Source organism: Ursus maritimus, unplaced genomic scaffold, assembly GCF_017311325.1.
Source record: "Ursus maritimus isolate PB19 unplaced genomic scaffold, ASM1731132v1 scaffold_9, whole genome shotgun sequence".
NCBI lineage: Eukaryota > Metazoa > Chordata > Mammalia > Carnivora > Ursidae > Ursus > Ursus maritimus.
The window spans coordinates 740,029-763,285 of NW_024427107.1; the positions used below are offsets into that span (position 1 = coordinate 740,029).

General features: G+C 37.3%; 1 protein-coding gene and 1 non-coding gene across 3 annotated transcripts in view; both read left to right on the plus strand.

Annotated features, from left to right (window-relative positions):
• The window catches only part of SPIDR (scaffold protein involved in DNA repair), a 481,232-nt gene that overhangs the window by 373,303 nt on the left and 84,672 nt on the right, over window positions 1-23,257 (plus strand). The window lies entirely within an intron of this gene.
• On the plus strand, window positions 15,090-15,193 carry LOC121101792. The gene has a single exon (XR_005833826.1). It is a non-coding gene; the product is annotated as a U6 spliceosomal RNA (small nuclear RNA).

The following is a 23,257-nucleotide window of genomic DNA, read 5'->3' on the forward strand; positions in this document are numbered from 1 at the left end:
TCTTTCCCTTTGTCAAATAAATAAAATCTTTTAAAACACACACACACACACACACACACACACACACACACACACACACAATCTTTGTGCTAATTCAAAGATTTAAACATAAATTAATGGGACTTACAAATTGGGAAAGACTGGCAGCAGACAAAGGATGTAATATAAGAAAGTAACAGTGGTTATGGCTTTAAATAAAGTTGGATAAGGGGATAGTGAATGTTGAGTGGTTACTCTTTTTACCTGAGGATCAAGGAAAGCCTCACTGGGAGAAGGTAATATTGGAGAAAAATTCCAAAGGAGGTGAGAGAACAAACCATGCAGATGTCTGGGGGAAGAGTGTCCCAGGCAGAGAGGGTGAGTGGAAAAGGTTGCAAAGCAGGGGCATGCTTGACTTGTTTACAAAACAGCAGGGAGGCCAGTGTGGGTTTTCATACATTGTAAATGAAGATAGAAGGAATAGGGTAAGGGTTCTGGTCATGAGAAGATCTAGAACTTTGTTCTAGTTTTCTATAGCAAATTCTTCGGATTTTTCTCTACATGTGATAGGTGTCATACACTAGAAGTTTCTGAACAGAAGAGAAAGTAACTGTAAATGCCTGTGTGAAAAGCAAGAAGTCTAACTCATCTGTTTAGACAAACTAATGGATAAAAGGGTGGTGTACATTTGGAAATAGTTGAGAAGTGTAAAAGGCAGGACTCCATGAATAATTGGTTGTGGAAGGTGGAGGAAAAGGAAGAATCTAGAAGGATTCTAAGGTTTGGGCAACAAAATAAATGGTATCGTTTAATGAGATGAGAAATTTAGGAGGGTGAACAGATTTGGAGAAAACTAGAAAAATTACTTTTAGTTTTGGATGTGCTGAGTTTGAGGTACCTGTGAGTTAACAAAATGTAGAAAAGGGGAAAACTGAAATGAACCCCATGGTGGTGTCAACTCATAGTTTTCTAAATAAATGAATGGATGAATAAACAGAAGTAAATGTGTATTGCTGTGTGTGTGTGTGTGTGTGTGTGTACACTCCCTAGCTCTGTCTACTAAGAGGTCCTGAGGCAGTGATACTCTGGTAGCAATGAGCAATTTAGCACCCAAATATTAGTTTTTAAATATCTGAAAGAAACCAGGGCTCCTTGGTGAAATCGCTGTTCCAGGTTTGGATGAGACAAAATATAAGATGAGCTTTGAACATTTCATTATGTCAGAAAGTAAGAACATTCTTAGAGAATGATGGAGACATCAAAAGAACTCAGGAGCTAGCTTGCAAGGAACTGCCACTAGCAAAATCTGGGACAATTTGAACATCGAAATAAATAATAGTTATGGATTGTAGGCCATAGTGTAAGAATCCATGAGTCCACACTCATGTATAAAAATGAATGAATTAAAAATTTGATAAGGAATAGGATATTTACATTGTTTGAAAGTATCTCCCACACAGTATTTTTTAATTTCAGAAGGAAATAGCTGAGAAGCCTGGCAGACATCACCTTAATCAAGTAGTAAGTGAACACTGTTAGTAATGGGACAAATTGAGATAGTATGCCAACTATTTAGAAGAATATAGCATCAGTTTTGTGTTATTCTTACCAGTGATACATAAGCTGGATCTCATCATGACAAAACATCAGACAAACCCAAATTGAAGGATTGTGCACTACAAAATTACTGGCCTGTATCCTTCAAAAATGTTAAGGTCATGAAAGTCAAAGAAAGACTGAGAAACGCTTCCAGGTTGTAGAGGATTAAAGAGACATGACAACTTAATGTAATACGTGATTCTGAGTTATCTCCTTTTGCTACAAAGGACATGACTGGAACAATGGGTGATGCATGAGTGGGGTCTGAGAATTATGTGTTTGTTTCCTCCCCTTGATGGTTGTACAGCAGTTATGTAAGAGAAAGTCCTTGTTTGTACAAACTTATTCCCAAATGATTGGGGGGGGGACATGCTTTGTACTGTATTTAGAACTTTTAGTAAATTTGAGATTATTTTCAAAAACTTCTAAATTATCACAAGCGAATAAGAAGTGAATAAATGCAAATAAGCTAAGCCCATACTTTCTAGAAGGTTGGCAGGAAGAGGACAAAGCAGGCTACCTGCTGAAAGGAGACTGCTCTGAGCTTCGTGTGAAAGCTGGTGTTTGGAGAGTGAGCAGATGTAGGATAGACAGTAGTCATTGCAAAACAAAGACCTGGAGGCAGTGGGTGTCCTGGGTGCCCAGGTTAGGTGGGAAGTTGAGGATGGGTAAGAAGCTCAGTGGAATGTCAGCTGGTGTGGCATGTAGTCCTATGTACTGAGGTAGGTGGGCTGGAAATGGAACAAATTCATACATGAGAAGCTTCCTTCTCTCTGAGAAATAGAGTTGTCTTCTAAAAATGACCCCTTGTCTGTTCTCAATACAGTAAACTGAATATGGTTTAGTCTTTGGAATTGAAATTACTTTATTATAAAATATCATAAAGCAATTTAATATTTTTCTCAGTGATATTGTTTCTAGAACAGGTATTCTTAGGGTTGCAGAAGAATTTAGAAAATCACCATTGATATTTCAGAAAAAAACCCAGTAAGCCTTATACGTTTGCCTTTTGCGTAGGTAATCTGTGTCTTATTTGGTAGAGTCAGAGTAGATAGAATATGCACCTGTACTTCACAAACATAGATGATTTATAAGCCATTGCATTAGGTGGGACTGGTTTCTAGGCCAGTTAGCCTAGAGTGTGAAACCCTGATTCAGAAGCAAATCATCCAAGAATGATTAAACACTGTTCCCTGTTGTTTCAATAGGCCCAATACAGTAGTGCTGTTTACTCTCAGGTTCATATACTCTAGACTGGCTCCCACATTGGGAGTATAGAACCCTGAAGCTTATTCTCATTTCTCCTAAGAGTGCACATAACTGGTGCCATTTTAGATGCAATGGAGAGTTCTTATTCATTTCATGCAGTGCTACCTCAGAGTTTTAGGGTTCAGTTCCCTTGCAGAACCCTGGTTGAGAAAGGCTGTGATGACTCTTGCTTTGGCTGACATACTATTTGGTGATCCAGAGGAATCAGTGGGATACTATAACTTACCTATGGCACTACGAAAACTATGCCCCTTGCATGGTTCCTTGTTTCTTACTCTATTCTCAGTTATGACCTTTGTCTCTAGGTTTCAGTGCTGAGTAGACATGGAAAAGTGAGAATACCAAGTGACCCCTCATTTGAGAGTGAGTTGGGGAATAAATTGAGAGAAAACAAAACCACAGTCTGCCCAGGGCTGCTGAGTTAATTTGGCACATTTTGAGTAATAAACTTTCTTAGCTCTTATTCCTCCCTCCCTCCTTTCCTGCATTTATTTTGTTCTAACTTAGTATTTCACTGGAATACTAACACTTCCTTTCCCACACCTATACTTTAGAACAATGTAGAAGTCTCCTTATGAATTACCTGAAGAAAGCATTTTAAGTACCTGAGAGTAGGAACTACATCTTATACCTTCTATCCCCAAAAAGCCTGAAAAAATACTTGTTGATTAATTCAACTTGGTATACCAAGCATATGTGGATCATCTGTAAAGCTCTGAGCTAAGAGTTGTGTTGGGCACATAGGGAATAAGAAATACAATCCCTGCCCTTGAGAAACTTCTAGGCATCTTTTCATATGTCTGTTGGCCATCTGTTTGTCTTCCTTGGGGAAATGTCTGTTCATGTCTTCTGCCCATTTTTTAATTGGATTATTTGGGTTTTGGGTGTTAAGTTGTATTAGGTCTTTATATATTTTGGATACTAACCCTTTACTGGGTATGTCATTTGCAAATATCTTCTCCCGTTCAGTAGGTTGCCTTTTATTTAGTTTTGTTGATTGTTTCCTTCACTGTGCAGAAGCTTTTTATTTTGATGCAGTCCCAATAGTTTATTTTTGCTTTTATTTACCTTGCTTCAGTAGACTTATCTAGAATAATGCCACTACAGCTGATGTCAGAGAAATTACTGCCTGTGTTCTCTTCTAGGATGTTTTTGGTTTCAGGTCTCACATTTAGGTCTTTAATCCATTTGGAGTTTATTTTTATGGACGATATAAGACAGGGGTCTAGTTTAATTCTTTTGCATGTAGCTGTCTGGTTTTCCCAACACCATTTGTTGAAGAGACTTTTCCCACTGTATATTCTTTACCCCTTTGTCAAAGATTAATTGACCATATAATTGTGGATTAATTTCTGTATCATCAGGGAAATGCAACTTAAAACTACAATGAGATATCACTTTAGACCTGTCAGAATGGCTAAAATCAAAAACCCAAAAACAATGAGTGTGAGTGAGGATACGGGGGAAAAGAACACTTGTGCACTGTTGGTGGGAATGCAAACTGGTGTGACCATTGTAGAAAACAGTATAAAGTTTCCTCAATAAGTTAAAAATAGAACTACCCTGTGATCCAGCAATTGCACTACTGGGTATTTACCCAAAAAATACAAAAACGCTTATTCAAAGGGATACATGCATCCCTATGTTTTTAGCAGCATTATTTCAATAGTGAGATTATGAAAACAGCCCAAGTGTCCATCAGTAGATGAATGGATAAAGAAGAGGGGGTGTATATATATACACCATAGAATATTATTCAACCATAAAAAAGAATGAAATCTCAGGGTGCCTAGGTGGCTCAGTTTGGTTAGGTGTCTGTCTTGGGCTCAGGTCATAATCTCAGGATGCTGGGATTGAGCCCTGCATCAGGCTCCTTGCTCGGCAGGGAGCCTGCTTCTCCCTCTCCCTCTGCCTGCTGCTTCCCCTGCTTGTGCTCGCTCGCTCTTGCTCTCTCTCTCACTCTATCCATCAAATAAATAAATAAAAATGTTTTTTTTTAAAAGAATGAAATCTTTCCATTTGCAAGAACATGGGTGGAGCTCAAGAGTATCATGCTAAGCAGGAAACAAACTGAGAGCTTCAGAGGGGAGGGGGGTGGGGGAATGGGATAGGCTGGTGATGGGTAGTAAGGAGGGCACGTATTGTTTGGTGCACTGGGTGTTATACGCAACTAATGAATCATCAAACTTTACATCAAAAACCAGGAATGTACTGTGTGGTGACTAACATAATATAATAAAAAATATTATTATTAAAAAATAATGCCATATTATAAAACAATTAAATTGTATTTTCCCATTAAAAAAAGTATTATGCTAAGCAAAATAAGGCAGAGAAAGACAAATACTATATAATTTCACTCATACGGAATTTAAGAAACAAAGCAAATGAGCAAAGGAAAGAAAAAAAGAGAGAAACCAAGAAACAGGCTCTTAACTATAGAGAACAAACTGATGGTTACCAGAAGGGAGGTGGGGGGGGGTGGGTGAATTAGATGATGGAGATTAAGAGTACACTTATCATGATGAACCCTGAGTAATGTACAGAATTACTGAATCACTATATTGTATACCTGAAACTAATACAACATTGTATTTTAAATATACTGGAATTAAAAATTAAAAACTTAATGGAAAAAGGGAAAATAAAGAAACTTCCAGACAAAAAGTAGAGAAAAAAGATCTATTCAAGTATCTTTAAAAAAGAGTAGAATGTGGTAAGAACTAAAATAAAGGCAACCCCCCCCCCAAAAGAAAACCACTGTGATTACAAAGAAAAAGGAAGAATTGTTCTCACTATTGGAATGAGAGACATCTCCATGGAATTAGAATTTGATTTTGAAAATGAACATACTTAGACGAGTGGAAGTGACAAGGAATATCAGATTATTTTAGAGGGACTAATGGGAGCCAAGACTCAGATGGGGAAATGGTTGTAGGAACTTGATCTTCTTAGACTTACACACGTGTCGAGACATGTAGAAGTCATTAGGATACCTTTGAAGGTCGTGATTAGTTCAGTGACATGATTAACTCTGTCCCTTAAGGGGGGGTTAGAAAAAAGGAAGAATGAGCTTAGGAAGCTTTTTTGGGCAACAAAGTCACAAGCAAAACAATATAATGATAACAGGAATGAGAAGGAAGAATGATATTAAAAAGATAAATATGAAGGTAAAATGGATAAGCTGTAGCAACTGGATGTGAAAAAAGGAAGTAAAGAGTGCTCTCAGGTTTTGAAACAGTGACTGAGAATGGTAGGGTCCACTTTACACAAAGAGGTAATGCGTAGGAGGAAGAATAAGTTTGGATCAGAAGGCATAGAGCTTTGGGAGTCCTCTGAATGATGATGGTAAAGTAATGGAACTGGATGAAATAAGATAATGGCCAGTGACATTTGCTCTGTATTCATTGGACCTAAATAAATACAGCAGCAATTTTAGTCTGTGTACTTTAGGGAGTATAGATACATTTGTACAACCCTTTGCCAATGATAGACTCTAAAACTCTAATTAAATCCTCTATTCGGCAGGGTTGAAACTTTTCTTTTTCCCTTCCCTCCCTTCCCCTTCCTACATGCAAAAGAATTAAGTTGACCCTTTCCTCACACCATACAGAAGAATAAACTCAAAATGGATCATTGACCTAAACATAAGAACGAAAAACTATAAAACTCTCAGAAAACATAGAAATATAGCTTCATAACCTTATATATTAGGCAGTGGTTTCTTATATATGACACCAAAAGCATACACAACAAAAGAAAAATTCATAAATGGGATTTCATCAAAATTAAAAACTTCTGTGCTTCAAAGGACATCACCAAGAAAATAAAAAGACAAACCCAGGGGATGGGAGAAATTTTTTGCAAATCACATATGTGATAGGAGACTTGTATCCAGAATATATATGAAGAGCTAATACAACTGAACATAAAAAGATAACCCGAATAAAAACTGGTCAAAGGATTTGAATAGACATTTCTCCAAAGAAGATATACAGATGTCCAAGAAGTACATGATGACCAATATCATTAGTCATTAGGGAAATGCAAACCAAATCCCACAGTGGGATACTACTTCACACCCACTAGTATGGCTATAATAAAAATGGCAGACAATAATATCAGTGAGGGGTAGAGAAATTGGAACCCTCATACTCAGCTAGTGGGGTGTGAAATGGTGCAGCCACCTTGTAAAACAGTTTGGCAGTTCCTCAAAAAATCAAATATAGAAGACAAGGGAGGAACAATACTTAACAAATCAGTTCTGTGTAGTATATCATTTAACTAATGGATCATCTGTGGTGCTTTCCTGAAGTGTCATGTGATTGTTGAGGGTCTGGGTGCAGAGTGGAACCATGACAATATGGATCCAGTTAGAGCCCCCATTAATTTTGATCATTCCATTCTTTGTCCATCCTTCTTCTCTTTGCTTTCTCATTCTTATACCTCACAACCCTAGAGACACTGCCACATACACCACAAAAGCAAACATCCCCCAATGACCTTAGTCCCATTGCTCCAGTCACTCACAGGTGGGAATTCAGGCAAATGTCCACAGAGGTCGCAGATAACATACATATAGTTCTATTATATCCCATATATTACCCCATCATATCCTAAGGAAGACATTTTCTCTTAGAGATTTTCATTTTAGTATATATTTTTTTAAATCTTGTATTAATCTGCCTGCATCTTTTTCTTGGGTAAGGACAACACAGGATTGGCCCTTTTGTGTCTACGATGTTGTTCACAACTTTTCTTAATAAGCCTAGTACAATCTTAAGGACAGGGTTGCTGTGTGCTGAGGGTCAGACAGTAGCTCTTAGCCTTGCCTATCTTAGGTACTTACGTTGTGCATTTTTTATTAGTATACCATGTTTTATTTGTCCCTGATATCTTTGGAGTTTTCCTGAGAAATGGATCAGTAATGTAGCATCAACTTACTAAAATACATTTTAAGCCTTTTAAAAAAAAAGTTAAACATAGAATTACTATATGACCTAACAGTTCCATTCCTAGATATGTAGCCATGAGAATTGAAAACATTATCCACGTAACTTCTACACAGATGTTCCTAGCACCATTGTTTCATAAATGGAAAACAGTGGAAATAACCCCAAAATGGAATATTCACCAATAAAAATGAATGATGTACAATGTGAATGAACCTTGAAATCATTATGCTAAGTGAATGAAGCCAGACACAAAAGGCCACATATTGCATGATTCCATTCATGTGAAGTATCCAAAATAGGCAAATCCATAGAGACAGAAAGTAGATTAGTTGTCTCCAGGTACTTGGGAGAGGAAGATGAGGAGGTTACTTTAGTAGAGTGAGATTTCCTTCTGGGGTGATGAAAATATTCTGGAATAAGAGTGTTGATGGTTGCAGAACATTGTGAATGTACTTAATGCCACTGAATTGCACATTAAAATGGTTAAAATGGTAAATAGTATGTGTATTTTGCCACTTACTGTTTTTATTAACTGGGTGAATTTTATGGCGTGTAAATTATGTCTCAAAGCTGCTAAAAAATAAAAGGCACAATAGTTTGGGTTAATCACCCAGAAACTGTGATGAGGGGAAAAATCCAGTCCCAAAGATCATATACTAGATGATTCTGTTTTTATAACAGTTTGAAATGGCAGAATTTTGGGAATGAAGGACAGATTAATAACATCAGATGTTGGGGAGATGATGGGAAGTGGGTTATAAAAAATAAAATATATATACATTTTTATATAAATATATATTTATATAAATATATAAATTTAATCATGTACTTATCTATAGTATCTCCTCTAAGTAAAAAAAAAAGTTTGTTAAACTCTTATGTTAAAAATAAAAAGAGTAGTGGTGCCTGGCTGGAAAAAAAAAAAAAAAGACAGCTTAAGGGATTCTTGTAGTGATGAAACTGTTCACTTTTTGGACTGTGGTGCTGAATATGGGATCCTACACAGGCGGTAAAACTTTATAGCACTGAATACACGCATGAACACATGCACACTAGCACAAGTAAGATTTGGTGGATTGTATCAATGTCAGTATCCTAGCTGTGATATTGTACCATTATCTGCTAATATAATAGTACACTAGTGGGGGAAACTGAGCAAGTGTACATACGAGCTCCATAGCATATCTTACAATTGCATGTGAATCCACAGTACCTCCATAAAAATTTCAGTTAATAAAAATGTGTAAGAATAACTCTATATCTTTGAAAATTTGTTCTGTGGGCAAACTTCTACTAACATATAAAATGTACTCTTCTTACTCTTCTTGTCTTGGCCCAGTTATAGTCTTATTTCCACGAGCAATACCCAAAATCAAAGTTTAGAATGGACCGAACTTACAGCAGGTTTTGTTTTGGTTTGACTTGGTTTGATTCAGTAATGCAATATTTTCCAAAAATAAATAGGATGCCTGAGTGAAGAAAAGGCTTTTCTCAGGCTTTTTTGGCATCTTTTAGTTAAGTCACTTTTAGCAAAGAAAGATTTGTTATTCCTTCCTGTTCACTGATACTATAAAGTTAATATGTCACACTTTTATTTTATCAAAGAGAAAATATGATTTTTTAAAATGAATAAAAACCACATTTCTGTGCAGTAGAAATCATCCTGTTAACATCTCCTCATGTTACAAAGATAAACAACAGGATTAACTGTTTACTTTAGGAGTGCAGTCTGGTTGTTTTTCAGGAGAAGAACACAATGTCCTGCTGTATCTGGTTTCCCGTCTGCTGAGCGGGTTGGTGGAGCTGGGGAAAGGCCCTCCACCCACTCAGCCCTCTGCTGTCTCTCTCTCCTGCTTTTCTTCCTCTTCCCTCCCTCTTTTCTGTGACTCTTCCTTCCCCCTGTTCATATCCAAACTCTCTTCTCTTCTCCCCCTTTTATCTCCCCCTTTCCTTTCTCTTGCTTCCCCCCCCCCACTTTGTCCTCAAATTTCTTCCATTCCTTCCTTAAAATGGAGGCTTAGTAAGAAATTATAATGTGGAGAGAAAGAACCTTGTTGATCTTTAGAGGCTGCTTAAGTTGACACTGACCTAGAAGAAAGCGGCCGGACTGACTCTGATTCCGGGAATTCTTGGTGGACTGCTAAGAACTGCTCCCATAACCCGGGTAAACATCCCACATGTTCACGTAATCTCCCCTCTCAGTGTACACGCACACACACACACACACACACACACACACACACAGGCACACACAGGCACACACTGTTTCTTTTTCTTCTCTTGTGTTTCTATGAAACTGAGCCAGTGAGTGAAAGGAAGGGGGAAATTGAATATTTTTCAAAAGTTGGGGAGGAACATTTGAAACTTCAAAGAGGAATTAAATTAGAGTCTCACTGAAACTCCCCCTACAGATCAACAGTTTTGTTTTCCTTATTCCTTGTGCTTTGTTCTCATTTTTGCAGATTAAGAATACATGAATTTTTAGAATTCTTAAATTAATTCTTTAATTAGCATGATCTGCCATTAAGCTGGTAAGAGAAAGAAAAAAACATTCTTAAAGACAAATATTAACTCCATAATGGACTTTTATACTTCCAACATGATATGAATGTGATTGAACAGTGAACCTCTTATCTGTATTATTTTATGCTGCTGGGAATGTACTGTGGAATGTAGTTTCATTTGGCACCAGTTTTAGTCAGTTCTTCCAACATGGTCTGGGCCTCACCCTCATGGCTCAGAAACTCATGGAATCAAAGTCCTCCCGAATGACTCCTCATGGCTGAAACAGGAGATTGTTGAACTACTTTTTGACTGCTATCTTATTTTCCCCCCACTGGGAGGGGTGGGGTGTCTCTGGCTGGGAGCAGGGGCTAGCCTGAAGACCCTCAGTATTTTCACGATTGTTTCTTGCTTCACCCAGAGTAGAGCTTTACCTTCCAAAGAGAGGTGCAGTAGCTGGATGACAAGGGGAGTGTCACAAGGCCATTTACGGGTTGGTTTCATGTGTGGCAATGCCATTTCTGTGTAGCATAGGGTGACTTTGTGCTGTTATCAAGCACTTTTCTCTAAGCCCCTTCACCAAGATGCACATACCTGCTTACAGACTTAGGAGAGGGGCCACCTGATTAGAGAATAATCTTATCCATTAACTGCATTTGTAATAATAAATTTGCCTAGTGGGTGAAGGAAATCAAGATTTTGAGCACAGATTCAGTGCAAGCTTCTAGTAGGTAGGAAGCAGACTTAAACTAATCTGGATTATACAGGTGCATAGCCAGGTGCTCACATCCATCAACAGCAGAGCTCAAAACAGAGCCCCTCTTTTGCAGACTTGCCTCTCCCCTGCACCACATGCTTAAAATCATGAAAATAAGAGGAGGGATCTTATGTGGATGAGGGTCTACATTTTAGACATGGGTGGAACATTGATTTTAAATAAGTGGCATTCACTTGCCAGATCTTTATTCCAAGAATTTTGAACGTCAAAGTTTTTCATGGAACAAATACAGTTCTGAGGCTCTTATTCAAACCACTAACATCCTACTTCCTCCCCGTGAGACATTTTCTCTCCGCATTTCTAAGTTAATCACTTTTAAAAATAGTGGTGTCCCTCTCACGCTAGGCATAGGGTACCTACCAGCAGTGCTCAGTGCCAGGTGGAGAATGAAAAGTCACCCAGGGCCTGAGGCTTAGCTTGCCCATCACTGGCAGCACAGATTCGGTATTACTACATGTGCACATTAGTCTTGTCCAGTGGGTATTCTATAGCAGGAAAGCAAAGGGTATACTCAACTGCCTCCCAAAGCAGAAACTCAGTTTTATTAACACTGACCCATCACATAACTTTAAAATGTCAAATCTCGTGGGGCACCTGGGTGGCTCAAATGGTGAACGTTTGGTTTCAGCTTAGGTCATGATCTCAGAGTCGTGAGATCAAGGCCTGCATCAGGGTCCACGCTAAGCACAGAGTCTGCTCCCCTCTCAAGTCAGCCTCCACATGGCCAGCATCATATGGCCTTTACCCCCAGCCACTGTCAGGCATCACTGTGCCAGCCATGTCCAACCACGTGATTCCACCAGAATGATGTCTCTCTTTCCTTCCCCCAACCCAGTCCTTTCCTTCCCATCCCATTTTCTCCTTTCTTTACAAATGCTTATCAACATTTTAATTTTATTATAAATGTAACTTTAATTTTAAATTAAGAATAATCCACTGAAAAAAAGATTACTGCATCAAAATCACCAAATATTAGTCTTTACCTTATTATCATTTTCATATCTTCCTTCCTTCCTCCCTCCTTCCCTCCCTCCCTTTTCTTTATTTCTTTCCCTTTCTTTTCTTTTTTCTTTTCTTTTCCTTTTCTTTCTTTTCTTCTTCTCATTTCTTTTCTTTTCTTTTCTTTCTCCTTCCTTCCTTCCTTCCTTCCTTCCTTCCTTCCTTCCTTCCTTCCTTCCTTCTTTCCTTCCTTCCTTCCTTCCTCCTTCCTTCCTTCCCTCTCTCCCTCCCTCCCTCCCTCTCTCCCTCCCTCTCTCCCTCCCTCTACCCCCCTCTCTTATTTTCTAGCCTTCTTTCAATTTCTTAAACATATAAAAGCTCTTTCCCATCACAGGATTTTGTATATGCTGTGTTCTCTGTTTTAAGTCCTTTTCTCTCAACCTTTTGCATGATTGACTTGTCCCTCTTCAAGACTCAGCTTAGGGGCACCTGGGTGGCTCAGTTGGTTAGGCTCCTGCCTTCGGCTCAGGTCATGATCCCTGGGATCGAGCCCCACATCAGGCTCCCTGCTCAGCAAAAAGCCAGGGCACTGTTTTAGTGTACAGTGAAAAACGCATAAGTGCCATTGTTATTAAGAATCTTATGATGTTTATATCATGGCTCTGTGGACCTCTGTGGCTCACTGCATCTACTGTACTTCTTTTGTCTGACTTGGTAATTTTGTACTTGACTCCATTATTGTGTTCAAGCAAATCAAGAGATCTTTGAGGAAAAAGGGACAACTCACACTTAAGTCTACAAATTCAGAATGGGTAGTTTCCAGAGACCCTCAAAACTTGTAAATAATGGCTAAAGAGCCATTATGTTTTCTTACACAGCACGTGCTAAATATCCAGAGGGTCATTATTTTTAATGGAAGTACATTGAAGATAAAAATGGAAGACTAGCTTCTGGAATAGCAGAGTGAAGACACAGTGGATTCTCTCCCTAATAAACATTTTAACTGGAGAAAGCTTAAAAATACTAATCATTTAAAGCCTCAGGAAATTTTCCTAAAGGCATACAGTAAATGGAGAAACATTCCATCAAGAGAATCAAGCGAATCTACTGTATTTCAGGAAGAACAAGGAGTCTGTGGCCCTTGAGCCATGACCTACCCCCCCAACCCAGTTTGTCTTATGAAGACTATTGTGGGGCACTTACTCCAGGATTGCAGTCAAGAAGATGTCTCCTCTCCCCTCAGCACACAGTCTAGGGTGCAGTTTCACTGCAGGAGATCTCCTAGCCCATGTTGCAGCTCTGCCCCAAGTGTGGTAGGCTAAGAATACTAGCCCAATTGTTCTACCCCAATTCACCCATAGGCTAGAAGCACCGTACCAGAGAGGCACCCCCAGACGAGTACCACCCAGCACCCACTCTAGAGCAGAGGTGTAACCCCCAGTTCTATGAGTGACTCAGAAGCTTTGCCCAGAGGAAGACAGGTTATAAGGAAGAAGGGCTTTCAGGCACTGTTTAAGAGTGCTGACTTTATTTGGAACACAGTACAATTCCGTGCCCAAGGGCATTTTTTAAAATAATGGGGATCTTGGTGAAGAGCAATTCCAAGAGTACCTGTAGCTCTGTGATACTATATCAACAAGGAAACAGCCGACCAATCAGAAGTTTAACAGAGAGCATCAGGGAAAAGACAGAGCCAAGAAGAACCCTCCTAGTATCACAGTAAAACTTTCAGAGTCAAGAAGAGTGTGCTTGCTGGAGGAGATAATGCTAAGTGAAATAAGTCAAGAAGACAAAGACAAATATCATATGGTTTCTCTCATCTATGGAACATAAGAACTAGGAAGATCGGTAGGAGAAAGAGATAAAGAAAGGGGGGGTAATCAGAAGGGGGAATGAAGCATGAAAGACTATGGACTCTGAGAAACAAACTGAGGGCTTCAGAGGGGAGGGGGTGGGGGAATGGGATAGGCTGGTGATGGGTAGTACGGAGGGCACGGATTGCCTGGTGCACTGGGTGTTATACGCCCATAATATAATAAAAAAATATTAAAAAAAAAAAAAGAAGGGTGTGCTTGGTTGGCTTCATCCACTCAGGAACAGTCAGAGCAACCCACAGGGAAGATTTGGGATGCAAGCCTCAGACACTGCAGTCCTCAGCACCACCTCCAGCCACACTAGATGAACAATAAGCTACTCTGACCCAGGAGCAACTCCTAAGAAGCCAGACTTTAAAATAAATGACACACATCCCTGGCAGTCTGGCAGGCCCAAGGCCATACCCTCACATGAGTGATTAAAGAGGGGGATTATAAGCCCTGCCTGATGGAGAGGGATGATAGCAACCCCCAAGGTATATACATCCAATGGCAAAGAGTAAAAATCTAACTTCCAAGGGGTTTTAAGCATAAGCTTTCACCAAAAAGTGGCTTATGGTGACCTAGGGGCATGTGAAAAGATTAAAAACAAACAAACAAACAAAAAAAAATGGGGACAGGAGCATTAGATACTGAAGCCTGCAGGAATAAGTAGTTCAGACAAGTCAGTAAACAACTGAATAAACTACCATGCAAATAACAACAGCATCAACCCCTGGGGTAGAGGAGGAATCCATATCTAGAGTTGCCACAATATATTATCAAAAATGCTTGGATATCAAAAGAAAATTACAAAATTGGTGAAGAAACAGGGAAGGGTGACCCATACACAAGGGGAAAAGAGTGCAGGCAATTGAAGGGGCCCAGATGCTGGACTTAGCAGACAAAAATTTCAAAGTAGCCATTATAAAGAGAATTCAAGGCATTCCTATTCAGAGAATTCAAGGAAACCATGTCTCAGAAATTAAAGGGTGGTATGATGACAGTGTCTAATCACATGGAGAATATCAATGAAAAGATACAAACTATAAAAGAGAGCCGAATGGGAATTCTGGAGTTAGAAAGTATAACTAAAATGAAAAATTCACTAGCTCGGCTCAACAGTAGACTTCAGGTGACAGAAGAAAGAGAACATGAATCCAGAGTAATCGAGCTTGCACAATCTAAAGGAGAGAGGAAAAAAAAAAATGATGAGTGCTCACTTTGCTATCACTTATACTAAAATTGGAATGATACAGAAATTAGTATAGCTCCTGCACAAGGGTGACACACAAATTTGTGAAGCATTACATATTTTGAAGACTTTCATCTAATTTAAAATTCTTCCCCAAAAGAGAATGGTAATTTAAATAGGATGTTAAAACTTAATCTCAAATTTACTACCACAGAGTGTTTTAGAGATTAAAAGGTTTGTGAAGACTTTTAAATAACTCAATCCTTATGAAGAATTAGAGCACACCAAAATAAGTCATTTCTGTATTATTATAGAAATCTCCCAAATGGCAAATATCCTAAGGAGGAAAATAAAGGAATGAAGAAAATGAAACAGAACCTCATGGAAATGTGGGACATCATTAAGTGCACCAACATACATGTAATGGGTGTGCCAGAAAGTCAGGGGAATTGGGAGGAGGGTGCAGAAAAAATATCAGAAGAAAAAAAAATGCAGAAGAAATAGTGGCTGAAACGTTTCAAATTTGACTGGTGAACTTTACTCATCTGAGAAGTTTAAGAGCTTCAAGTAGGATAAACCTAAGGGATCCATACCCAGACATATCATAGTCAAAATGTTGAAAACCCAAGGTAAAGAGAAAACCTTGAAAGCAACAAGTGGAAAGTGACTTATATAATAAGAGAACCCAGTAAGAAAAGAGCATAGACATAATGGAGGCCAGACGCGATGGAACAATATTCAGAATTTCAAAAGAAACAAATAACTGGCATCACACTGCTTTTTGGTCTTTAAATCCTGAGGTTAAGTCAGTAGGATTGAACATTAATTGTTTTTTTTTTAATTTTTTTTATTATATTATGTTAGTCACCATAGAGTACATCCCTGGTTTCCGATGTAAAGTTCGATGACTCATTACTTGCTTATAACACCCAGTGCACCATGCAATACATGCCCTCCTTACTACCCATCACCAGTCCATCCCATTCCCCCACCCCCCTCCCCTCTGAAGCCTTCAGTTTGTTCATCACAAAACGAACATTGTTTTATCTTAGGCTACTCATCCCCTCAATTTTGGTAGAACCAAAGGCTCCAGTTGTTCATTTTGACCTGATTATAAGCCACAGAACCCTAATTTTTAAATAATTCTTTTTCATTCACAAAGTTATGAGAAATAACATATGAGCTACAACATATTAACTAATGTCATACATATATGTGGAAATGTTTAGTTGTTTAAGATAGATGGCAAATTCTTCTGGGTACCATGTGCTAAATATTGCTTATGCACAATGAGCAGACCTCAAACCATATATATGTTCATCAGGTGACTAGTCAGGCATTTCCTGGTATTCTAGGGTATAAAATATATTTGCAAGAAGAATTGAACACAGATTAATAATTATATGTGATTTTGATACATTTTTCTCCATAGATCTAGTAAAGTATATTTTAGAAAAAATATTGTGAGCAGCATTTTGATAATAGTGATGATTTTCAAGGAATACCTATTAACATTTTAGTATTTGATAAAACATAATTTGAAAATATTTTTAAATGGACTGTTACTTCTTGTTCACTTTCGCTGTCACTTTGTATTTACTGTTCTTTGAAAGGTTTCAACCAATTATGAGGTATTGAGAGTTTTGGTTTCTCTTATTCTTATGCCTTTACACTGTGCTGTCCTATAGGGTGGCCACTAGCCACAGGTGGTTATTTACATTTAAATTAATTAAGAATAAATAAAATCTAAAATTCACTTCCTTACATTAGCCACAAATGAAGCACTCAGCAGCTCTATGTGGCTAGTGGCTACCACATTAGACTACACTTGATGTAGAACATTCCATCAGCACAGAGAGTTCTCTTAGACCACATGCTTCTTTTGACTTACTGCTAACTGCAGCAGTATGTAGATCAGTTTCACCTGTACTTGAAATATGATAGAGGTTTAGCTCTGGAAATTATGTTGATTATTTACCATTTTTGTACATTTAAAGAGATATTTATATCAAATATGTTTATGCATTCATTTTATTTTATTGATTTTAAAGTTCAGTTTTTAAAAAAGATATATTTATTTGAGAAAGAGAGAGCATGTGCGTGTGTGTGTGTGTGTGAGAGAGAGAGAGAGAGAGAGAAAGAGAGAGCAGGGGAGGGGCAGGGGGAGAGGGAAACAAGCAGACTCTCCACTGAGTGGGGAGGCTGATACAGGGCTTGATCCCAGGACCCTAAGATCATGACCTGAGCCAAAATCAAGAGTTGAACCTTTAACCAACTGAGCCACCCAGGCACCCATACATATTCATTTTATTTTTTGAATTTTATTTAATGCTGTACAGTCTTGGGTACAATACCAAATCTTTCTGATCTTCTGTCTTTTTTGTGTTAAGTAAGGATAGTAATAGCCAGCCTAGTTCTTAGTGGCCTTTCGAGGGTAAGACAATGCAAATAGTAGAGAGCCTGGCACTAACTAACTGCCATCAAGATGATGAATTTCTAACCCACATACATTTAAGAAATTGTTATTTTAATCTTCTGATCTGTAGGATAAATACTGCAATAACTGATCAGGGAAGCAGACAAAAAAGTAAAGAAAGAGAATATTTGAAAAACACTCTTAAATGACTTGACTTATAGATCATGTACAAAGCCCTCTACTTAACAACTAAACCATATGCATTCTTCTCATTTGACCCTTTCATAAAAATTGATTATCTGCTAGACCATAAAACAATTTTCTACAGATTTAAAGGAATCATTATTAGAAAGCACATTCTCTTACCTTAGTGCAATTAATTTAAAAATATGTATTTTAAATCCTTATAGAAAAAAATTTAAATACTGCCAAATAACATATGGATTAAAAACGAAACAATAATGGAAAATTTAAATTCCTAAAACTGATAAATAATAAAAATACTAAATATCAAAATTTACGTGATATCATTAATTTGATATTTATAAGAAATTTTGTAGTCTAAACAACTCACTTTAGAAAGAAGGAAGGCTCAAAATTAATGAGCTAAGCCTCTAATATAAGAAACAGTTAAAAATAGAATAAATACAAAGAAAATACAAAGGAGATTATAAATGTAAGAGTAGAAATTAATGGCATAAAGGAACAGTAAATAAACAAAGCCCAGAGTTGGTTCTTTGAAATGTTAAGTAATTCTACGGTAAAATTCATAAAGAAAAAGAGAAGATATAAATAAATAATAGTATTGGCACAAAAAATAAACACATAGATCAATGAAACAATAGAAAACCCAGAAATAAATCCACAGTTATATGGTCAGTTAGTCTTCAGTGAATTAGGAAAGAATATACAATGAGAAAAAGACGATCTTCAACAGATGGTGTTGGGGAATCTGGACAGCTACATGCAAAAGAATTAAACTAGACCTCTTCTTACACTATACACAAAAATAAATTCAAAATGGATGAAATATATGAAACCTGAAACAAAAAAAAAAAGAATGTGAAACCTGAAACCAAAAAAAAATCCTAGAAAAGAACATGGGCAGTAATTTTTCTGAAATCAGCTATAACAACATTTTTCTAGATATGTCTCCTGAGGCAAGGGAAATAAAAGCAAAACTATTGGGAATACACCAAAATAAAAAGCTTCTGCACAGTGAAGGAAACATCAACAAAGCTAAAAGGTAACCTACTGAATGGGAGAAGATATTTGTAAATGATATATCTAATAAAGGGTTAATATCCAAAATATATAAAGAATCAACACAACTCAATACCCAAAAAACAAATAATGCAATTAAAAAATGGGAGAAGACAGGAACAGAAATTTCTCCAAAGACAAACAGATGGCCAATAGACATATGAAAAGATGCTCAACATCACTGATCATCGGGAAAATGCAAATCAAAACTACAGTGAGATATCACCTCACACCTGTCAGAATGGCTAAAATAAAAAAGCCGAGAAACAAGTGTTGGCGAGGATGTGGAGAAAAAGGAACTATCATGCACTCTTGGTGGGAATGCACACTGGTACAGCCACTGTGGAAAACAGTATGGAATTTCATTAAAAAGTTAAAAATAGAGCTACCCTATGATCCAGTAATCACACTACTGGGTATTTACCCCAGAAATACAAAAACACTAATTCAAAGGGATACATGGACTCCTATGTTTTTTGCAACATTATTTACAATACCCAAATTATGGAAGCAGCTCAAGTGTCCATCAGTAGGTGAATGGATAAAGATATGCAAACACACACACACAGTGGAATATTATTCAGCCATAAAAAAGAAAGAACTCTTTTGTTCATCATTTGCAACAACGTGCCTGGAGCTAGAGAATATTATGTAAGCGAAATAAGGCAGAGAAAGACAAATACCATATTATTTCACTTGTATGTGTAATTTCAGTAACGAAACAAATGAGCAAAGGAAAAAAAAGAGAGCGAGAAACCAAGAAACAGACTCTTAACTATAGAGAACTGATGGTTACCAGAGGGTAGGTGGATGGGGAGATGGGTTAAATAGGTGGTGGGGATTAAGGAGTGTCCTTGTGATGAGCTCCGGTGTTGTAAGAATTGTTGAATCACTAATTATACACCTGAAACTAATATAACACTGTATGTTAACTATACTGGAATTAAAATAAAAACTTAACAAAAATATACATATATACTACAAATCTTAATAAATTAATAAATTAATTAAAAATGTAGACCAAATGGACAAATCCCTAGGAAAATATATCTTAACCAAATGTCTCAATTAAAAATTAGAAAGCCCAAATAGCCCAATTATCATTAGAGAAATTGAGTTGATAGTTAAAAATCTTCCCAGAAAAACACTAGATTCAATTCATTTTATTACTAAATTATTTCAAACTTTCGAAAAGCAGGTCGTTCAAATCTTATAAAGATTTTTCAAAGAAAAAAGAATCCATGTCAACTGATTGTATGAAACTACTATAAATAGTCTTGATAGAAGAAGTAATACCCAGTGCTCCATGCAATATGTGCCCATCACTGGCCTATCCCTGGGTGTTATACACAAACAATGAATCATGGAACACTACATCAAAAACTAAGGATGTACTGTATGGTGACTAACGTAACATAATAAAAAATTTTTAAAAAACTAAAAAAAAATTAAATCTAGTTTGAAAAATTAAAATTAAAGGTCATTATCACTCATGAACATAGAAAACTCCTAAACAAAATATAGCAAATAGGATCTTGGCTTTACCCTAGGAGTAAAAAAATTGCTTTAACTTGAAAAGCTCTAGGGGTACGTGGGTGGCTCAGTCAGTTAGGTATTTACCTTCGACTCAGGTCATGATCCCAGGGTCCTGGGATTGAGCCCCGCGTTGGGCTCCCTGCTCAGTGGGGAGTCTGCTTCTCCCTCTCCCTCTGCCCCTCCTGCTTATGCTTTCTCTCTCTCAAATACATAAATAAAATCCTTTTTAAAAAAGTAACTTAAAAAGGTATAATTGTCATTTACAACATTAGCAGAGGAGATAAGAACATATAGTCATTTCAATTAATACGGAAAATGCATTTGATAAGGTCCAACACCCATTCATGATTAAAAATATTTTTCAGCAAACTAAGAATGTTTAACCTGATGAAGGATATCAACCAAAAAACCCTACAGCGTATCATAATTGTGAAACACTGAAGACATTTTATTCAAAATCAAGATAAGGATGCTCAATGTCATTGGCTTCTCTTCAGCATTGTGCTGTAGGTCCTATAGTACAGCCAGAAAAGATAGTAATAAAAAAAAACATAAGGATTGGAAAGGCTGAAGCAAAGTTGTCATTATGCATAGATGAAATGATTATGTAAAACTTCATAAAAAGTATTACAAATAATTTTAATAAGATTGATGGATTACAAAAGTTCAATACAGAACTCAACTGTATTTCTGTTCACCAGCAACAGAGCAACCAACAAACAAAAAAACTATTTAAAATATCAAACAAAGTCATAAGTGATCTAGCCATAAATCTAACAAAAGATGTTCAAGAACTGTATGGAGAAAATTATATCATAAAATTGGCCTAAGGACCCTGCAAAGGAAAGATTGATGTATTTGTGCCAGCCACTGTGCTGAGTCCTGTATCGTTGCTCGAATGCTCACAACAGCCCTCTCAGTTAGGTTCTTTTATTCCTATGTTAAGATGAGTAAATTCAAGTTCATTCAATAAGTAACTTTTTTAGGGTCCCAGAGTTACTAACATGATATTTCTTTCCTCCCCGGGAAGCCATTTATGTTCCTTTGAATATGATGTTATTTATGGGGAATATGGGGAATTTTCCTGGTGATTCAGGAAAAATAAATTGATCAGGGGGCCCTTTTCTGTTCAGACCTGTCACACTAGCCCTGATTGTAGGAGATAATATTTACTAAGCAGGAAGCAGCAACAAGAGGGTGGGATTCTTTGTGTGCTGGCGATGAGCTAACTCTGGTTTGGACTGTCTGTTGAATGACACAGTTCCAGGTCATTTGGACCAATGAGGACAGTGACTCCACCTCAGGCCTGACCCACTGAGCTCCTGAGCTTCAGCTGTGTGAACAGGACAAGGTGGGGGAGTGTGTGGGGCCAGGCATGAACAGAAGAGGGAGAAAGAAGTATTAATACCTCTTCTCTAGGGCAGAAGAATAAACAAGAGCAGCATTCCTTGGCTATTTGAGATAAAGGCAAATATCATAACAGATTTAAGGAAAAGGTACTAGCTAATTCCTCATCTCTCCCTTTTCAACACAAGCAATCAAAAATTCTCTCTAGTTTTATAAAGCAGATCCATGGAGATCTTTATATTCATCTTGACTTTTGCATACATTAACAAACAACAATGCTTACAAAAAACAGTGCTGGATGCATCAGTATAGTCAAGCAGTCATTAATTGAGCTGTTACAGGGCCACTCTTACAGGAAGCCTGAGGCTTCCTCCTTAGGAAATGAAGCCTGATTCCCCAAGGTTCTGCCTCAACCTCCCTAGTTAAACATGGAGCAGAGAAGCAAGTCAAGTGATGGGGTAATTAGGAAATGAGGAAAAAAAACATTGAAGTACTTCCCTCCAGGAGGCTATGGTATGAAATGGTCTGTGGACCAAAAAAGACATTATAAATTCAACACAAAAATGTATACTTTCATCCTTGCGTTCACATGGCATACTGTTTTAAATAGGACAATATTATGAAAGAGTAATCTTTCATTCTTTCCCACTTGGGATTCTGATTAAAGTCATACAGTATCAAACAGTTAATAAAATTGTTTTCAAGTGATTTAAGAGTATTTCCTTTTATTTCCTTATTTTATTTTATTTCCTTATATTCCTTTATTTATTTACATTAGCAGCCTTTAAAATGATAATTTAGCATAAATTCCTTACATTCTGACCTTAATATTCTAATATGATTCTTGTCAAACATTTAAAGTATCTTTTTGGGGTGTCTGGGTGGATCAGTCAGTTACGTGTTCAACTCTTGATTTCAGCTCAGGTCATGATCTCAGGGTTGTGAGATTGAGCCCTGCGTTGGACTCGGTGCTGGGCATGGAGCCTACTTAAGATTCTCTTTCTCCCTCTTCCTCTGCACCTCCTCTCCTTTTTCTCTATAAATCAATAAATAAATGTATCTTTTGAAACTTACAGAGTGGATAAAGTTATTTTGGATAAGTGGCCTCATTATGGACTAGTTACAATTTATGTATATCTTAAATAGTTTGACTTTGCAGTGGAAAAACTCATTGCCCCTCTATAAAGATTAGATTTAGGTACTCTGGATTTATGGTCATCATGAAGTTTGCCATGAATTTATTCCTTGTTGCCTTCTTGGTGCTTGCCCTGCAGACTAGAATGCTAGTTGCTCTGGGATGCTGTCTCCAGTTCCACTCTGAAAAATTAATCAGTCTTCTACATTCCTATAACTTGTTACTGTAATGTGATATTATGGCACAAAAATACCAAATTGAGTGCCTTGTATTTAAGACCTGATTCTCCTCCCTCCTTACTATCTTGGGTAGACTTTATAAACATTCTGAGCTCACTCTCCTCATCTGTCAATAATGCCTAGTTTCCTCAGTTGAAGGATTTAGTAGATAATATGAGAATGCTGTAATTAGCCATAATACATTATATTAGTGTTAGGTGTTAATGTTGCTCAATGTTTTATTTGATTCTCTATTACATTTTTATTTGACCC